Source organism: Vulpes vulpes, chromosome 1 (genome assembly GCF_048418805.1).
Source record: "Vulpes vulpes isolate BD-2025 chromosome 1, VulVul3, whole genome shotgun sequence".
NCBI classification, from domain to species: domain Eukaryota; kingdom Metazoa; phylum Chordata; class Mammalia; order Carnivora; family Canidae; genus Vulpes; species Vulpes vulpes.
The window spans coordinates 16,858,017-16,864,546 of NC_132780.1; the positions used below are offsets into that span (position 1 = coordinate 16,858,017).

The following is a 6,530-nucleotide window of genomic DNA, read 5'->3' on the forward strand; positions in this document are numbered from 1 at the left end:
ATTTTAATTCCTTTGCTCTATAGACAGGTGACACCCATGGAGAACTTCTCCCCACATGAGTTGGTTCTCACCCTCTATCTTTCCTTGCCAGAAAGGGAAAGGGAACATTACTCTCTTTTCCTCACGTTCTTCATCCACTACATCTGTATGCCCAGATGCTCACCATCCCCAGACACTTGCCAGACTTCCAGCCCCACTTCCCAATGACAGGGGGAATAATATGGCCGTTTGGTCTGTGGGATCCGTGTCAAATCCTGCCCTAATGTTGTCACCTCTGTGTGTTTGTGTGTGCGTGCATGTGTGTTTATGTGGTTTCACCTTGAGGGGATATAACTATGTTTTCCAGTATAGAGGTTCACAGTCCTTTACCTTGAAAACTCCTTGTTTGGTACTTGTGCATAGTGCAGCTCTCTGTGTGTGTGTGTGTGTGTACATGTGTGTGTGTCTGTCAAGTGTGCAAGGCCCTACTTGTGTCCTAATGCCTGTAAGTCTCTGTACAAGAGACCTTGAACATCAATCATCTGACTTGGGGGCTGGTGTAGAGATGGATAAATATGTCCTGCCTGTATCTTCAGCCATGTCTCTGTCATCTTCAATGCCCAGCCCTGTGTCCAGGTACTGCCCTGGAGTCTGATCCACCGGGTCCACACCGGAATGCTTGGTCTCTGGGTTTGTGCCTGCCACCATGAATCACCACTAAGTGGCATGTGGGTTAATCCAGCTTTGACCTTGACCATGTACCTGGGTCTGCATAGATGTCTGACTGTGGCCATATTTGTGTTCACAACATGAATATTCACAAGTATGTCCCACAAATATCATGTATTCTTGATTAAAATAACTAATATTTATTAAGCAGTAACTTGTCCTAGGCATTCTCTCTCTCTCTCTCTCTCTCTCTCTCTCTCTCTCTCTCACACACACACACACACACACACACAGAAACACACACCCCTATTTATCCTAACAATAACCCCCCATTTAATAGATGAGGAAATGGAAACACACAGAGCTCAAATGCTGCTTATAATACCATTTCAGAGACTCGCGTTTGTGAACATCTCTTCAGGGGCCTCAGTGCATACTGATGTCTCTCGCCTGTATATCCTTGTTCAGGACCCCAGCTTGTATTTCTAGACCGTTGTACAAGTGTGTGTCTCTCTGACATGGGATGTGTCCAGACCTCCACTGGAGACTGTGAATTGCGGTCTGAGTTTGTACATCCAAAGCTTTGCGTGAGTGTTGCGCATCCATAGGCACTCGTGACTTATCTATGTCCATACGCACACATACGAACATCTCTTGCGATCTGTGAATCACATGTATATGTCAAGTGAATTTCAGCTTGAAGTGCTCTCCATCTCAGTACTCAGGTTTGAAAGTGTGATTTGCACGTGAGCACATCTGTGAAAGAGTGTGACCACATTCATAAGCTTGTATGACACTGAGTTTGGCTGAGAGGTTGGGAGGAACCAAGTCTCTGTGCCATACATTCTGTGTGCACTCGTTCCATTCATGAGGGCTCCACCATAGTGACATCATCACTTCCCAAAGGCTCCACTTCCTCAAACATCACAGTGGGGAGTAGGAGTTCAACTATGAATTTGGGAGTGGCGGACGCAGACATTCTGTCTATAGCACCTGGGAAACTTTGTGGGTCAACAGTGGAGGCCAAAAGGCTCCAGTTCTTGAGTCTCTTCTGAGGCTGTAAATTGTGATGTTCAAAGCCACTTAATCCTGAGGTGCATGAATGAGGCCCTTGAGAAATAAATGTTCATTGGAGCGGGGCCACTGGATTTCCTTGAGGAATCTCTACCTGGAAGGGCAGGTCATCTGGGTGTCCTGGGTCTTCAGATACCAGGTTGAGGACTGAGGAGTTGGGAGGGGCTGTATGTCGGGACCCCTGCCTTGTTTTGGAGAACACTGGATTGTGAGATGCTAGGAGACTGGCTCCAGGACACCTTTGGAATCTCATATCTTTGAGTCCAATAGCGCTGGGATTGTGGACTCTGGCATCCCAAGGATTGATTTTGAGGGAAGTGTTACAGTAGGGGAACTAGTTCTTGCACCTGAAAGTGAGGGAACCAGGGAATTCTGGAAGTCAGAGCTCCTATTTCAGAGATGTGGGAAGTTGGGGAACACAAGCATCTTGGCTTAGAGAGGTGCGGAGATCAGAGAGCTTCAGGGACATAGTGCAAGTATTTGAGGGTCTAATGGGCTTTGGAGTACAAGATCTCTCTTGGGGTGTAGGCATTAGAAGCTTTGTGATAGGCATCATGATTCTCCAGAGCTGCTGATTCTGTCATTCTGGGGCCTCCCCTCCCTGCCCCTGTCATCAGGAGCAAGGCAACAGAGCTATAGGTCCTGTCCCATTTGGCCTCAGACCCTGAAATATATCCAGCATGATCAAGGACCTAGGACAACAGGTGTTTGCTTTTTCATCCCTCCAATAGCCCTGGGGGTGGGGGCTGTCCACACCCAGAAGCAGGGCCAGGCCTTGGCCAGCTTCTGGGTGGCAGCAGAGCAGGGGTGGGGCCCTGGGGGTGTATGTAGGCTTTTAAAGGCTCCCCAGGGTTGCTCTCCAGCTCCTAGCTCACTGTCTGCCAGCTCCCAGCACTCCTGTCACCATGTGGTTCCTGGCCCTGTGCCTGGCAATGTCCCTGGGGTGGACTGGTGAGTAGAGTGGATCGAGAGAGGGAGAGGGGCCCTGACTCTCACGGTGCTCTGACCACCCTCCCCTGCCTCCACAAGACCATCTCCTCCCGCCATCAGGCAGCCTATTCCTCCAGCCGATGGCCCGGGCCAGACAGAGTACCAGGTCTTCCTACCTCTCCCATCCCCATCCCAAAGCCTTCCTCACAGCCCTGTCACTGCCACATGGGTCCCTGCTTTCTCTCATGACCCCCAGGCAGTTTTGATAGAAGCACAGCCTGAGGCTATCTCTGTGTCTCACTTTGGGGTTCCCCAACTCTTCCAAGCAGTGTCCCCTTCTCACTGGACCCTGGAACCTCCCCTCTTACCTCCAGTTCTCCAGGGTCCAGTGCTCTGGCTCCTGAGTCCCCAGGTCAACTTTCCCATCCAGCTGCTGGCTCTCTGCCTCAGCCCCTAAATACTGGAACGTCCTTAGAGCCCTACAGTCTCACCCGAGACATAGGAGCTATCCCAGCCTGAGACCTCTTACCTTCCTTCCCAGTCAATGATCATTTCCTTTGAGGTCCTTATCACTGGTTTCTAGAACCCCTTCCTCCTCTCTGAGCCATCTCCTCCCCCAAGGAACTCAAATTTCACCCCAAAACACCTGGTCTCCACACCACAAATTGCTACAGAAGCTGCCTTGTTGTCTTCTATCTGATTCCTGGGATGGGGTCTATCTCAGCAGAAAATCTCCCCACCCAGGACCCACCTCCATCACAGTTAAGAGGCTGCTGGAGATTTTCAGAGCCTTAGCAAACCTCTGACCATCTCCCCAGACCCTCAGCCTTGCTCTCTGCGCCCATGTTCCTCTCCTGGTCGAGGCTTCCATTCCCACTGCCACCTCCCACCTGCCCTGACCCAGCCACCCCTCTGCAGCTGCCGCACCCCCAATCCTGTCCAGGATCATAGAAGGCAGGGATTGTGAGAAGAATTTCCAACCTTGGCATTCAATTGTGTACAATTTCACTGGTAACAGGTGTGGAGGCATCCTGTGCACTCACAGTGGTTGCTCATGGCTGCCCACTGCCTCCACAAGTGGGTATGAGCAGGAGGTCTCAGGGTGGGGAGTGTCTGTGTTCCCACAGGAATCAACAACTGGGCAGTGTCCCTGGGTTAGCCTCAGGGGAGGCTGGGGGACTGAGGGAGAGAAAGGTGGCCTTGGTCTGGGTCCTATGGAGAGTGGCAGGGATAACCCTGGGGAAGCCCTCTCAGGGCAGCCTGTGTCTCTCTGTCTCCCCTTATAACTGTCTTCCTGTGTCTCTCTGCCCTGTCTCTGTGTCTCCCAGTACCTGGCTTTGTCACGTGTCTGACTGTGATTTATCTCTATCTCCCTCTCTTTCCTGTCTTGGTGTCTGTGTGTGTCCCTGTGTCTGCCCTCCTCTGGGTCCCTCTGCTGCATCCCTGTCACTGTATGTCTCACCCTCCATCTCTCTGCCCCATCTATCTCCCTGGGTCCCTGCTCCACTCCCTCTCCCCCATTGCTGCTTAGCACCTCCCAGGATGGGAGTGAAGGGGACCCTCAGAGAACAGAAGGGACTATCTAGCCGTGTGTGTGTGTGTGTGTGTGTGTGTGTGTGTGTGTGTGTGTGAGGGGGCTTCTCAGGTGCCCCACCCCTCCCTCCAGGATAGGGTGTCCTGCAGGGAGACACATAGAATGACTGGTTTCACCTGTTGCCCCATGGGGGCCCAGAGGAAGGAGGAGGAGGAAGGGGAGGAGGAAGATAGGCAAGAGGCAGAAGATGGAAGAGAGGGTCCAGGGAGGAAGGTGGACACTGGCCTTCGGCTGGGAACCAGGCCCACAGCCCCCACTGCAGCTGAGTGGTCCCAGGCCCCCTCCCCACTCTGTCCTCCCTCCCTGTTCTTTCTCAGGCTCCCCCCCCACCCCCCGCCAGGGTCTGTATTCTTCACTCTCTCCCTTCGCTTCTTGTCTCTGTCTCACTGGACCTCCACTGCTCCTACTCTTTCCTGTTCCTTCCCTCCTGCTCCTTCCAGGGACCCTTTCTCAGGATTGCTGCCTTTCCCCTTCCACTCCTGCCCCTGTAGGCTCCTTCTGGCTCACTGTTCTCCCCTCTGCCTCGTCCCTTTTCCTGTTCCAAGCTCTTTCTTTTTCACTGCTTCTTAGTCTCTGGATCTGTCCTTCATGCTGTCATGATCTTTTGTTTTCCCAAGGTCTCTATTTTTCCATGACTAATTCTTTCCTGCAGCCTCTCTCTCCATGCTTGCTTACTTACTTCATGTTGCTCCCTGGCCGCGTCTCCCTATCCCGCTCCTCTCTCATTCCCTGGGGCCCCCTCTCTCCCCAGATATTACCAGCTCTGGCTGGTTCACCACAACATGTTCGACCATGAAGATACTGCCCAGTTATTTGAGGATGTTACAAGCATCCTTCACCCTAAATTCAGCCTGAGTCTCCCGAAGAACCATACTCGCCTCCCGGAAGAGGACTATAGCCATGACCTCGTGCTGCTGCGCCTCGCAGAGCCCGCTCAGATTACAGATGCTGTGAGGGTCCTGGACCTGCCCCCCTAGGAACCACAAGTGGGGAGCACCTGCTATGCCTCTGGCTGGGGCCAGACCCTGCAGCCTGGAGCCCAGACATTTGGGTGTCAGGAGGAAGGGGCTGGGAACTGGGCACCTGGTTCTGGGGAACCTCCTTCTGAGGAGCTTCTGAGGAGCCACCTGGGGTCTGGTCACAGCTCTTTTTTCCTCCTGCTCCTAGTCACATACATTGGCAATTTCCAGTGTGCAGACCTCAAACTCCTACCCAAAGATGTATGTGCCAAGGCCTGTTCCCAGAAGATGACAGATCAAAAGTTGTGCGCTGAGCCTTTGGAGACCATCAGTGACAGCTGTCTGGTGAGTCAGCCCCTCCCCCTCAGTCACCTGAGCTGGTGGAGGGGACCCAGCTTCAGAGCAGGGGGTGTGGGGTTAACCAGGCATCTGTCCCAGTGCTGCCTGGGTGAGCCCCACCCCCACAGTGCCTGCATTCTGCCCTTTTCCACACCTGGATCCAGGCACCACCTGCCCCTCAGTCTCCCACATCACAGTTCACCTCCCCCTCCATGCAGCACATACTGAACATTTACTATGCCAACTCCTGGGAAGACAGCAGTGACCAACAGAGAACAGCCCCCCTCACAGAGGCTCCCCACCTCTCCCTGCCCCCATGTGAGGGGACACAGATGGACACAGCGACTGTGACACAGAAGTCACAGTCACTCAAGTGCATGTCAGGAGGTGCTGGTGCCCTGGGGCAGGAGGAGACCTAGCAGGGCAGGGACAGATAGCCCAGTGATGAGGGAGAAGACAGGAAGGAGGTGGGATTGAGTGAATACCTGCAGCAGGTGAATGTGTGTGTGTCGGGGGGGAAGAGCAGAGGAAGAGCATGAGCTGTGGCTCTGAGGGAAGTGGGCCAGGTGGCATGCCTGATGCGGCATGTGAGGGTATCAGTGAGGCTAGTGTGGATGGAGCGAGCCCAATGAGCAAGGGGAGAGAGTGGGAGGTGATGCCAGAGGGAAGAAGGGCACCCATCATGTGAGGCTTCACCTGGGGCAAAAGGGAGGTAACTGTGGTTCCTCTGAGGGACCCAGGGGCTGTGGGCAAAGCTAGGCAGAAGCAGGACAAGGTCTGATGTGGGTGTTCACAGGTCCCTTGGGCATCTGTGTGGTCAGATCGCAGGGGTGAGGAGAGGTGAGGGGCCTGGTGTGGAGTGAGGACAGGGGTGGCGAGGGTGGAGGCAGGGATGGGTCCCCACTTCTGATACCCCTAAAGGGAGCCCATAGGGTTTGTTGAACGACTGAGAGTGAAGAGAGAGGCAGACAAGACTTAGAATGATC

The 6,530-nt window shown here is 53.5% G+C and overlaps 1 pseudogene; it reads left to right on the forward strand.

Annotated features, from left to right (window-relative positions):
• The first annotated feature begins 2,627 nt into the window (after positions 1-2,627).
• LOC112931506 (kallikrein-1-like) lies at positions 2,628-5,904 on the forward strand (annotated as a pseudogene).
• The last annotated feature ends 626 nt before the right edge of the window (positions 5,905-6,530 follow it).